The sequence below is a fragment of the Taudactylus pleione genome, unplaced genomic scaffold (genome assembly GCF_031769625.1).
Source record: "Taudactylus pleione unplaced genomic scaffold, aTauple2 ptg000454l, whole genome shotgun sequence".
NCBI classification, from domain to species: domain Eukaryota; kingdom Metazoa; phylum Chordata; class Amphibia; order Anura; family Myobatrachidae; genus Taudactylus; species Taudactylus pleione.
This window is the reverse complement of record NW_028284856.1, coordinates 2,940,600-2,953,714: the sequence shown is the minus strand read 5'-3', so window position 1 is coordinate 2,953,714 and position 13,115 is coordinate 2,940,600. Positions and strand designations below refer to the sequence as shown.

The 13,115-nt window shown below is 36.9% G+C and overlaps 4 non-coding genes across 4 annotated transcripts; all 4 read right to left on the bottom strand.

The window, feature by feature from the left end:
• Positions 1-1,446: 1,446 nt before the first annotated feature.
• On the bottom strand, positions 1,447-1,519 carry TRNAK-UUU (transfer RNA lysine (anticodon UUU)). The gene has a single exon. It is a non-coding gene; the product is annotated as a tRNA-Lys (tRNA).
• A 1,615-nt stretch (positions 1,520-3,134) lies between these two features.
• On the bottom strand, positions 3,135-3,207 carry TRNAK-UUU (transfer RNA lysine (anticodon UUU)). The gene has a single exon. It is a non-coding gene; the product is annotated as a tRNA-Lys (tRNA).
• Positions 3,208-6,524: 3,317 nt separating this feature from the next.
• Positions 6,525-6,597, bottom strand: TRNAK-UUU (transfer RNA lysine (anticodon UUU)). Its single transcript has one exon. It is a non-coding gene; the product is annotated as a tRNA-Lys (tRNA).
• A 1,615-nt stretch (positions 6,598-8,212) lies between these two features.
• On the bottom strand, positions 8,213-8,285 carry TRNAK-UUU (transfer RNA lysine (anticodon UUU)). The gene has a single exon. It is a non-coding gene; the product is annotated as a tRNA-Lys (tRNA).
• Positions 8,286-13,115: the final 4,830 nt, after the last annotated feature.

Sequence of the window (13,115 nt, the reverse complement as noted above, 5' to 3'; positions counted from 1 at the left end):
TTTAATTTGCCTCTTGGTTGAAGGTGTACATTCTTAAACAGTTAGTGATTTTCCCACTCTGCACTATGTTCCATTTCACAAAAACGACACATTGCTTAAAAGACACTCGCCCGAACAGGGACTTGAACCCTGGACCCTCAGATTAAAGTTCTGATGTTTTACCGACTCCAGGCTCTTCTGTAGTCTGTCGCAAACCTATAGAAAGTTCGTAATACTAAAAACAAGAAAATTCAAATGGTGACAACTACTGTGCAATTACTAAAGTTGGAAAATCTCTCTATCACTAAAAGTATGATCTGAATAGCTTGACATTTAGTGTCTATTGATGAAATACATTTAATTTGCCTCTTGGTTGAAGGTGTACATTCTTAAACAGTTTGTGATTTTCCCACTCTGCACTATGTTCCATTTCACAAAAATGACACATTGCTTAAAAGACACTCGCCCGAACAGGGACTTGAACCCTGGACCCTCAGATTAAAGTTCTGATGTTTTACCGACTCAAGGCTCTTCTGGAGTCTGTCGCAAAACTATAGAAAGTTCGTAATACTAAAACCAAGTAAATTCAAATGGTGACAACTACTGTGCAATTACTAAAGTAGGAAAATCTCTCTATCACTAAAAGTAAGATATGAATAGCTTGACATTTAGTGTCTATTGATGAAATACATATAATTTGCCTCTTGGTTGAAGGTGTAGATTCTTAAACAGTTTGTGATTTTCCCACTCTGCACTATGTTCCATTTCACAAAAACGACACATTGCTTAAAAGACACTCGCCCGAACAGGGACTTGAACCCTGGACCCTCAGATTAAAGTTCTGATGTTTTACCGACTCCAGGCTCTTCTGTAGTCTGTCGCAAACCTATAGAAAGATCGTAATACTAAAAACAAGAAAATTCAAATGGTGACAACTACTGTGCAATTACTAAAGTTGGAAAATCTCTCTATCACTAAAAGTATGATCTGAATAGCTTGACATTTAGTGTCTATTGATGAAATACATTTAATTTGCCTCTTGGTTGAAGGTGTACATTCTTAAACAGTTTGTGATTTTCCCACTCTGCACTATGTTCCATTTCACAAAAATGACACATTGCTTAAAAGACACTCGCCCAAACAGAGACTTGAACCCTGGACCCTCAGATTAAAGTTCTGATGTTTTACCGACTCAAGGCTCTTCTGGAGTCTGTCGCAAACCTATAGAAAGTTCGTAATACTAAAACCAAGTAAATTCAAATGGTGACAACTACTGTGCTATTACTAAAGTAGGAAAATCTCTCTATCACTAAAAGTAAGATATGAATAGCTTGACATTTAGTGTCTATTGATGAAATACATTTAATTTGCCTCTTGGTTGAAGGTGTAGATTCTTAAACAGTTTGTGATTTTCCCACTCTGCACTATGTTCCATTTCACAAAATGACACATTGCTTAAAAGACACTCGCCCGAACAGGGACTTGAACCCTGGACCCTCAGATTAAAAGTCTGATGCTCTACCGACTGAGCTATCCAGGCTCTTCTGTGATAGGTCGCAAAAATGCAGAAAGTTCGTAATACAAAAAACAAGTCATATCAAATGATGACAACTACTAGTTACTGAGCAATTACTAAAGTTGGAAAATCTCTCTATCACTAAAAGTATGAACTGAACAGCTTGACATTTAGTGTCTCTTGATGAAATACATTTAATTTGCCTCTTGGTTGAAGGTGTACATTCTTAAACAGTTAGTGATTTTCCCACTCTGCACTATGTTCCATTTCACAAAAACGACACATTGCTTAAAAGACACTCGCCCGAACAGGGACTTGAACCCTGGACCCTCAGATTAAAGTTCTGATGTTTTACCGACTCCAGGCTCTTCTGTAGTCTGTCGCAAACCTATAGAAAGTTCGTAATACTAAAAACAAGAAAATTCAAATGGTGACAACTACTGTGCAATTACTAAAGTTGGAAAATCTCTCTATCACTAAAAGTATGATCTGAATAGCTTGACATTTAGTGTCTATTGATGAAATACATTTAATTTGCCTCTTGGTTGAAGGTGTACATTCTTAAACAGTTTGTGATTTTCCCACTCTGCACTATGTTCCATTTCACAAAAATGACACATTGCTTAAAAGACACTCGCCCGAACAGGGACTTGAACCCTGGACCCTCAGATTAAAGTTCTGATGTTTTACCGACTCAAGGCTCTTCTGGAGTCTGTCGCAAACCTATAGAAAGTTCGTAATACTAAAACCAAGTAAATTCAAATGGTGACAACTACTGTGCAATTACTAAAGTAGGAAAATCTCTCTATCACTAAAAGTAAGATATGAATAGCTTGACATTTAGTGTCTATTGATGAAATACATTTAATTTGCCTCTTGGTTGAAGGTGTAGATTCTTAAACAGTTTGTGATTTTCCCACTCTGCACTATGTTCCATTTCACAAAAACGACACATTGCTTAAAAGACACTCGCCCGAACAGGGACTTGAACCCTGGACCCTCAGATTAAAGTTCTGATGTTTTACCGACTCCAGGCTCTTCTGTAGTCTGTCGCAAACCTATAGAAAGATCGTAATACTAAAAACAAGAAAATTCAAATGGTGACAACTACTGTGCAATTACTAAAGTTGGAAAATCTCTCTATCACTAAAAGTATGATCTGAATAGCTTGACATTTAGTGTCTATTGATGAAATACATTTAATTTGCCTCTTGGTTGAAGGTGTACATTCTTAAACAGTTTGTGATTTTCCCACTCTGCACTATGTTCCATTTCACAAAAATGACACATTGCTTAAAAGACACTCGCCCAAACAGGGACTTGAACCCTGGACCCTCAGATTAAAGTTCTGATGTTTTACCGACTCAAGGCTCTTCTGGAGTCTGTCGCAAACCTATAGAAAGTTCGTAATACTAAAACCAAGTAAATTCAAATGGTGACAACTACTGTGCTATTACTAAAGTAGGAAAATCTCTCTATCACTAAAAGTAAGATATGAATAGCTTGACATTTAGTGTCTATTGATGAAATACATTTAATTTGCCTCTTGGTTGAAGGTGTAGATTCTTAAACAGTTTGTGATTTTCCCACTCTGCACTATGTTCCATTTCACAAAATGACACATTGCTTAAAAGACACTCGCCCGAACAGGGACTTGAACCCTGGACCCTCAGATTAAAAGTCTGATGCTCTACCGACTGAGCTATCCAGGCTCTTCTGTGATAGGTCGCAAAAATGCAGAAAGTTTGTAATACAAAAAACAAGTCATTTCAAATGATGACAACTACTAGTTACTGTGCAATTAATAAAGTAGGAAAATCTCTCTATCACTAAAAGTATGAACTGAACAGCTTGACATTTAGTGTCTCTTGATGAAATACATTTAATTTGCCTCTTGGTTGAAGGTGTACATTCTTAAACAGTTAGTGATTTTCCCACTCTGCACTATGTTCCATTTCACAAAAACGACACATTGCTTAAAAGACACTCGTCCGAACAGAGAATTGAACCCTGGACCCTCAGATTAAAGTTCTGTTGTTTTACCGACTCCAGGCTCTTCTGGAGTCTGTCGCAAACCTATAGAAAGTTCGTAATACTAAAACAAGTCAATTCAAATGGTGACAACTACTGTGCAATTACTAAAGTAGGAAAATCTCTCTATCACTAAAAGTATGAACTGAAAAGCTTGACATTTAGTGTCTCTTGATAAAATACATTTAATTTGCCTCTTGGTTGAAGGTGTACATTCTTAAACAGTTTGTGATTTTCCCACTCTGCACTATGTTCCATTTCACAAAAATGACACATTGCTTAAAAGACACTCGCCCGAACAGGGACTTGAACCCTGGACCCTCAGATTAAAGTTCTGATGTTTTACCGACTCCAGGCTCTTCTGTAGTCTGTCGCAAATATATAGAAAGTTCGTAATACTAAAAACAAGTAAATTCAAATGGTGACAACTACTGTGCAATTACTAAAGTAGGAAAATCTCTCTATCACTAAAAGTATGATCTGAATAGCTTGACATTTAGTGTCTATTGATGAAATACATTTAATTTGCCTCTTGGTTGAAGGTGTACATTCTTAAACAGTTTGTGATATTCCCACTCTGCACTATGTTCCATTTCACAAAAATGACACATTGCTTAAAAGACACTCGCCCGAACAGGGACTTGAACCCTGGACCCTCAGATTAAAAGTATGATGCTCTACCAACTGAGCTATCCAGGCTCTTCTGTGAGAGGTCGCAAAAATGCAGAAAGTTCGTAATACAAAAAACAAGTCATTTCAAATGATGACAGCTACTAGTTACTGTGCAATTAATAAAGTAGGAAAATCTCTCTATCACTAAAAGTATGAACTGAACAGCTTGACATTTAGTGTCTCTTGATGAAATACATTTAATTTGCCTCTTGGTTGAAGGTGTACATTCTTAAACAGTTAGTGATTTTCCCACTCTGCACTATGTTCCATTTCACAAAAACGACACATTGCTTAAAAGACACTCGCCCGAACAGGGACTTGAACCCTGGACCCTCAGATTAAAGTTCTGATGTTTTACCGACTCGAGGCTCTTCTGTAGTCTGTCGCAAACCTATAGAAAGTTCGTAATTCTAAAAACAAGAAAATTCAAATGGTGACAACTACTGTGCAATTACTAAAATAGGAAAATCTCTCTATCACTAAAAGTATGAACTGAAAAGCTTGACATTTAGTGTCTCTTGATGAAATACATTTAATTTGCCTCTTGGTTGAAGGTGTACATTCTTAAACAGTTTGTGATTTTCCCACTCTGCACTATGTTCCATTTCACAAAAATGACACATTGCTTAAAAGACACTCGCCCGAACAGGGACTTGAACCCTGGACCCTCAGATTAAAAGTATGATGCTCTACCAACTGAGCTATCCAGGCTCTTCTGTGAGAGGTCGCAAAAATGCAGAAAGTTCGTAATACAAAAAACAAGTCATTTCAAATGATGACAACTACTAGTTACTGTGTAATTAATAAAGTAGGAAAATCTCTCTATCACTAAAAGTATGAACTGAACAGCTTGACATTTAGTGTCTCTTGATGAAATACATTTAATTTGCCTCTTGGTTGAAGGTGTACATTCTTAAACAGTTAGTGATTTTCCCACTCTGCACTATGTTCCATTTCACAAAAACGACACATTGCTTAAAAGACACTCGCCCGAACAGGGACTTGAACCCTGGACCCTCAGATTAAAGTTCTGATGTTTTACCGACTCCAGGCTCTTCTGTAGTCTGTCGCAAACCTATAGAAAGTTCGTAATACTAAAAACAAGAAAATTCAAATGGTGACAACTACTGTGCAATTACTAAAGTTGGAAAATCTCTCTATCACTAAAAGTATGATCTGAATAGCTTGACATTTAGTGTCTATTGATGAAATACATTTAATTTGCCTCTTGGTTGAAGGTGTACATTCTTAAACAGTTTGTGATTTTCCCACTCTGCACTATGTTCCATTTCACAAAAATGACACATTGCTTAAAAGACACTCGCCCGAACAGGGACTTGAACCCTGGACCCTCAGATTAAAGTTCTGATGTTTTACCGACTCAAGGCTCTTCTGGAGTCTGTCGCAAAACTATAGAAAGTTCGTAATACTAAAACCAAGTAAATTCAAATGGTGACAACTACTGTGCAATTACTAAAGTAGGAAAATCTCTCTATCACTAAAAGTAAGATATGAATAGCTTGACATTTAGTGTCTATTGATGAAATACATTTAATTTGCCTCTTGGTTGAAGGTGTAGATTCTTAAACAGTTTGTGATTTTCCCACTCTGCACTATGTTCCATTTCACAAAAACGACACATTGCTTAAAAGACACTCGCCCGAACAGGGACTTGAACCCTGGACCCTCAGATTAAAGTTCTGATGTTTTACCGACTCCAGGCTCTTCTGTAGTCTGTCGCAAACCTATAGAAAGATCGTAATACTAAAAACAAGAAAATTCAAATGGTGACAACTACTGTGCAATTACTAAAGTTGGAAAATCTCTCTATCACTAAAAGTATGATCTGAATAGCTTGACATTTAGTGTCTATTGATGAAATACATTTAATTTGCCTCTTGGTTGAAGGTGTACATTCTTAAACAGTTTGTGATTTTCCCACTCTGCACTATGTTCCATTTCACAAAAATGACACATTGCTTAAAAGACACTCGCCCAAACAGGGACTTGAACCCTGGACCCTCAGATTAAAGTTCTGATGTTTTACCGACTCAAGGCTCTTCTGGAGTCTGTCGCAAACCTATAGAAAGTTCGTAATACTAAAACCAAGTAAATTCAAATGGTGACAACTACTGTGCTATTACTAAAGTAGGAAAATCTCTCTATCACTAAAAGTAAGATATGAATAGCTTGACATTTAGTGTCTATTGATGAAATACATTTAATTTGCCTCTTGGTTGAAGGTGTAGATTCTTAAACAGTTTGTGATTTTCCCACTCTGCACTATGTTCCATTTCACAAAATGACACATTGCTTAAAAGACACTCGCCCGAACAGGGACTTGAACCCTGGACCCTCAGATTAAAAGTCTGATGCTCTACCGACTGAGCTATCTAGGCTCTTCTGTGATAGGTCGCAAAAATGCAGAAAGTTCGTAATACAAAAAACAAGTCATATAAAATGATGACAACTACTAGTTACTGAGCAATTACTAAAGTTGGAAAATCTCTCTATCACTAAAAGTATGAACTGAACAGCTTGACATTTAGTGTCTCTTGATGAAATACATTTAATTTGCCTCTTGGTTGAAGGTGTACATTCTTAAACAGTTAGTGATTTTCCCACTCTGCACTATGTTCCATTTCACAAAAACGACACATTGCTTAAAAGACACTCGCCCGAACAGGGACTTGAACCCTGGACCCTCAGATTAAAGTTCTGATGTTTTACCGACTCCAGGCTCTTCTGTAGTCTGTCGCAAACCTATAGAAAGTTCGTAATACTAAAAACAAGAAAATTCAAATGGTGACAACTACTGTGCAATTACTAAAGTTGGAAAATCTCTCTATCACTAAAAGTATGATCTGAATAGCTTGACATTTAGTGTCTATTGATGAAATACATTTAATTTGCCTCTTGGTTGAAGGTGTACATTCTTAAACAGTTTGTCATTTTCCCACTCTGCACTATGTTCCATTTCACAAAAATGACACATTGCTTAAAAGACACTCGCCCGAACAGGGACTTGAACCCTGGACCCTTAGATTATAGTTCTGATGTTTTACCGACTCAAGGCTCTTCTGGAGTCTGTCGCAAACCTATAGAAAGTTCGTAATACTAAAACCAAGTAAATTCAAATGGTGACAACTACTGTGCAATTACTAAAGTAGGAAAATCTCTCTATCACTAAAAGTAAGATATGAAAAGCTTGACATTTAGTGTCTATTGATGAAATACATTTAATTTGCCTCTTGGTTGAAGGTGTAGATTCTTAAACAGTTTGTGATTTTCCCACTCTGCACTATGTTCCATTTCACAAAAACGACACATTGCTTAAAAGACACTCGCCCGAACAGGGACTTGAACCCTGGACCCTCAGATTAAAGTTCTGATGTTTTACCGACTCCAGGCTCTTCTGTAGTCTGTCGCAAACCTATAGAAAGATCGTAATACTAAAAACAAGAAAATTCAAATGGTGACAACTACTGTGCAATTACTAAAGTTGGAAAATCTCTCTATCACTAAAAGTATGATCTGAATAGCTTGACATTTAGTGTCTATTGATGAAATACATTTAATTTGCCTCTTGGTTGAAGGTGTACATTCTTAAACAGTTTGTGATTTTCCCACTCTGCACTATGTTCCATTTCACAAAAATGACACATTGCTTAAAAGACACTTGCCCAAACAGGGACTTGAACCCTGGACCCTCAGATTAAAGTTCTGATGTTTTACCGACTCAAGGCTCTTCTGGAGTCTGTCGCAAACCTATAGAAAGTTCGTAATACTAAAACCAAGTAAATTCAAATGGTGACAACTACTGTGCTATTACTAAAGTAGGAAAATCTCTCTATCACTAAAAGTAAGATATGAATAGCTTGACATTTAGTGTCTATTGATGAAATACATTTAATTTGCCTCTTGGTTGAAGGTGTAGATTCTTAAACAGTTTGTGATTTTCCCACTCTGCACTATGTTCCATTTCACAAAATGACACATTGCTTAAAAGACACTCGCCCGAACAGGGACTTGAACCCTGGACCCTCAGATTAAAAGTCTGATGCTCTACCGACTGAGCTATCCAGGCTCTTCTGTGATAGGTCGCAAAAATGCAGAAAGTTCGTAATACAAAAAACAAGTCATATAAAATGATGACAACTACTAGTTACTGAGCAATTACTAAAGTTGGAAAATCTCTCTATCACTAAAAGTATGAACTGAACAGCTTGACATTTAGTGTCTCTTGATGAAATACATTTAATTTGCCTCTTGGTTGAAGGTGTACATTCTTAAACAGTTAGTGATTTTCCCACTCTGCACTATGTTCCATTTCACAAAAACGACACATTGCTTAAAAGACACTCGCCCGAACAGGGACTTGAACCCTGGACCCTCAGATTAAAGTTCTGATGTTTTACCGACTCCAGGCTCTTCTGTAGTCTGTCGCAAACCTATAGAAAGTTCGTAATACTAAAAACAAGAAAATTCAAATGGTGACAACTACTGTGCAATTACTAAAGTTGGAAAATCTCTCTATCACTAAAAGTATGATCTGAATAGCTTGACATTTAGTGTCTATTGATGAAATACATTTAATTTGCCTCTTGGTTGAAGGTGTACATTCTTAAACAGTTTGTCATTTTCCCACTCTGCACTATGTTCCATTTCACAAAAATGACACATTGCTTAAAAGACACTCGCCCGAACAGGGACTTGAACCCTGGACCCTCAGATTAAAGTTCTGATGTTTTACCGACTCAAGGCTCTTCTGGAGTCTGTCGCAAACCTATAGAAAGTTCGTAATACTAAAACCAAGTAAATTCAAATGGTGACAACTACTGTGCAATTACTAAAGTAGGAAAATCTCTCTATAACTAAAAGTAAGATATGAATAGCTTGACATTTAGTGTCTATTGATGAAATACATTTAATTTGCCTCTTGGTTGAAGGTGTAGATTCTTAAACAGTTTGTGATTTTCCCACTCTGCACTATGTTCCATTTCACAAAAACGACACATTGCTTAAAAGACACTCGCCCGAACAGGGACTTGAACCCTGGACCCTCAGATTAAAGTTCTGATGTTTTACCGACTCCAGGCTCTTCTGTAGTCTGTCGCAAACCTATAGAAAGATCGTAATACTAAAAACAAGAAAATTCAAATGGTGACAACTACTGTGCAATTACTAAAGTTGGAAAATCTCTCTATCACTAAAAGTATGATCTGAATAGCTTGACATTTAGTGTCTATTGATGAAATACATTTAATTTGCCACTTGGTTGAAGGTGTACATTCTTAAACAGTTTGTGATTTTCCCACTCTGCACTATGTTCCATTTCACAAAAATGACACATTGCTTAAAAGACACTTGCCCAAACAGGGACTTGAACCCTGGACCCTCAGATTAAAGTTCTGATGTTTTACCGACTCAAGGCTCTTCTGGAGTCTGTCGCAAACCTATAGAAAGTTCGTAATACTAAAACCAAGTAAATTCAAATGGTGACAACTACTGTGCTATTACTAAAGTAGGAAAATCTCTCTATCACTAAAAGTAAGATATGAATAGCTTGACATTTAGTGTCTATTGATGAAATACATTTAATTTGCCTCTTGGTTGAAGGTGTAGATTCTTAAACAGTTTGTGATTTTCCCACTCTGCACTATGTTCCATTTCACAAAAACGACACATTGCTTAAAAGACACTCGCCCGAACAGGGACTTGAACCCTGGACCCTCAGATTAAAGTTCTGATGTTTTACCGACTCCAGGCTCTTCTGTAGTCTGTCGCAAACCTATAGAAAGATCGTAATACTAAAAACAAGAAAATTCAAATGGTGACAACTACTGTGCAATTACTAAAGTTGGAAAATCTCTCTATCACTAAAAGTATGATCTGAATAGCTTGACATTTAGTGTCTATTGATGAAATACATTTAATTTGCCTCTTGGTTGAAGGTGTACATTCTTAAACAGTTTGTGATTTTCCCACTCTGCACTATGTTCCATTTCACAAAAATGACACATTGCTTAAAAGACACTCGCCCAAACAGGGACTTGAACCCTGGACCCTCAGATTAAAGTTCTGATGTTTTACCGACTCAAGGCTCTTCTGGAGTCTGTCGCAAACCTATAGAAAGTTCGTAATACTAAAACCAAGTAAATTCAAATGGTGACCACTACTGTGCTATTACTAAAGTAGGAAAATCTCTCTATCACTAAAAGTAAGATATGAATAGCTTGACATTTAGTGTCTATTGATGAAATACATTTAATTTGCCTCTTGGTTGAAGGTGTAGATTCTTAAACAGTTTGTGATTTTCCCACTCTGCACTATGTTCCATTTCACAAAATGACACATTGCTTAAAAGACACTCGCCCAAACAGGGACTTGATCCCTGGACCCTCAGATTAAAAGTCTGATGCTGTACCGACTGAGCTATCCAGGCTCTTCTGTGATAGGTCGCAAAATGCAGAAAGTTCGTAATACAAAAAACAAGTCATATCAAATGATGACAACTACTAGTTACTGTGCAATTACTAAAGTTGGAAAATCTCTCTATCACTAAAAGTATTATCTGAATAGCTTGACATTTAGTGTCTATTGATGAAATACATTTAATTTGCCTCTTGGTTGAAGGTGTACATTCTTAAACAGTTTGTGATTTTCACACACTGCACTATGTTCCATTTCACAAAAACGACACATTGCTTAAAAGACACTCGTCCGAACAGAGACTTGAACCCTGGACCCTCAGATTAAAGTTCTGTTGTTTTTCCGACTCCAGGCTCTTCTGGAGTCTGTCGCAAACCTATAGAAAGTTCGTAATACTAAAACAAGTCAATTCAAATGGTGACAACTACTGTGCAATTACTAAAGTAGGAAAATCTCTCTATCACTAAAAGTATGAACTGAAAAGCTTGACATTTAGTGTCTCTTGATAAAATACATTTAATTTGCCTCTTGGTTGAAGGTGTACATTCTTAAACAGTTTGTGATTTTCCCACTCTGCACTATGTTCCATTTCACAAAAACGACACATTGCTTAAAAGACACTCGTCCGAACAGAGACTTGAACCCTGGACCCTCAGATTAAAGTTCTGTTGTGTTACCGACTCCAGGCTCTTCTGGAGTCTGTCGCAAACCTATAGAAAGTTCGTAATACTAAAACAAGTCAATTCAAATGGTGACAACTACTGTGCAATTACTAAAGTAGGAAAATCTCTCTATCACTAAAAGTATGAACTGAAAAGCTTGACATTTAGTGTCTCTTGATGAAATACATTTAATTTGCCTCTTGGTTGAAGGTGTACATTCTTAAACAGTTTGTGATTTTCCCACTCTGCACTATGTTCCATTTCACAAAAATGACACATTGCTTAAAAGACACTCGCCCGAACAGGGACTTGAACCCTGGACCCTCAGATTAAAGTTCTGATTTTTTACCGACTCCAGGCTCTTCTGTAGTCTGTCGCAAACCTATAGAAAGTTCGTAATACTAAAAACAAGTAAATTCAAATGGTGACAACTACTGTGCAATTACTAAAGTAGGAAAATCTCTCTATCACTAAAAGTATGATCTGAATAGCTTGACATTTAGTGTCTATTGATGAAATACATTTAATTTGCCTCTTGGTTGAAGGTGTACATTCTTAAACAGTTTGTGATTTTCCCACTCTGCACTATGTTCCATTTCACAAAAATGACACATTGCTTAAAAGACACTCGCCCGAACAGGGACTTGAAACCTGGACCCTCAGATTAAAGTTCTGATGTTTTACCGACTCCAGGCTCTTCTGGAGTCAGTCGCAAACCTACAGAAAGTTCGTAATACTAAAAACAAGTAAATTCAAATGGTGACAACTACTGTGCAATTACTAAAGTAGGAAAATCTCTCTATCACTAAAAGTATGATCTGAATAGCTTGACATTTAGTGTCTATTGATGAAATACATTTAATTTGCCTCTTGGTTGAAGGTGTACATTCTTAAACAGTTTGTCATTTTCCCACTCTGCACTATGTTCCATTTCACAAAAATGACACATTGCTTAAAAGACACTCGCCCGAACAGGGACTTGAACCCTGGACCCTCAGATTAAAGTTCTGATGTTTTACCGACTCAAGGCTCTTCTGGAGTCTGCCGCAAACCTATAGAAAGTTCGTAATACTAAAACCAAGTAAATTCAAATGGTGACAACTACTGTGCAATTACTAAAGTAGGAAAATCTCTCTATCACTAAAAGTAAGATATGAATAGCTTGACATTTAGTGTCTATTGATGAAATACATTTAATTTGCCTCTTGGTTGAAGGTGTAGATTCTTAAACAGTTTGTGATTTTCCCACTCTGCACTATGTTCCATTTCACAAAAACGACACATTGCTTAAAAGACACTCGCCCGAACAGGGACTTGAACCCTGGACCCTCAGATTAAAGTTCTGATGTTTTACCGACTCCAGGCTCTTCTGTAGTCTGTCGCAAACCTATAGAAAGATCGTAATACTAAAAACAAGAAAATTCAAATGGTGACAACTACTGTGCAATTACTAAAGTTGGAAAATCTCTCTATCACTAAAAGTATGATCTGAATAGCTTGACATTTAGTGTCTATTGATGAAATACATTTAATTTGCCTCTTGGTTGAAGGTGTACATTCTTAAACAGTTTGTGATTTTCCCACTCTGCACTATGTTCCATTTCACAAAAATGACACATTGCTTAAAAGACACTTGCCCAAACAGGGACTTGAACCCTGGACCCTCAGATTAATGTTCTGATGTTTTACCGACTCAAGGCTCTTCTGGAGTCTGTCGCAAACCTAGAGAAAGTTCGTAATACTAAAACCAAGTAAATTCAAATGGTGACAACTACTGTGCTATTACTAAAGTAGGAAAATCTCTCTATCACTAAAAGTAAGAT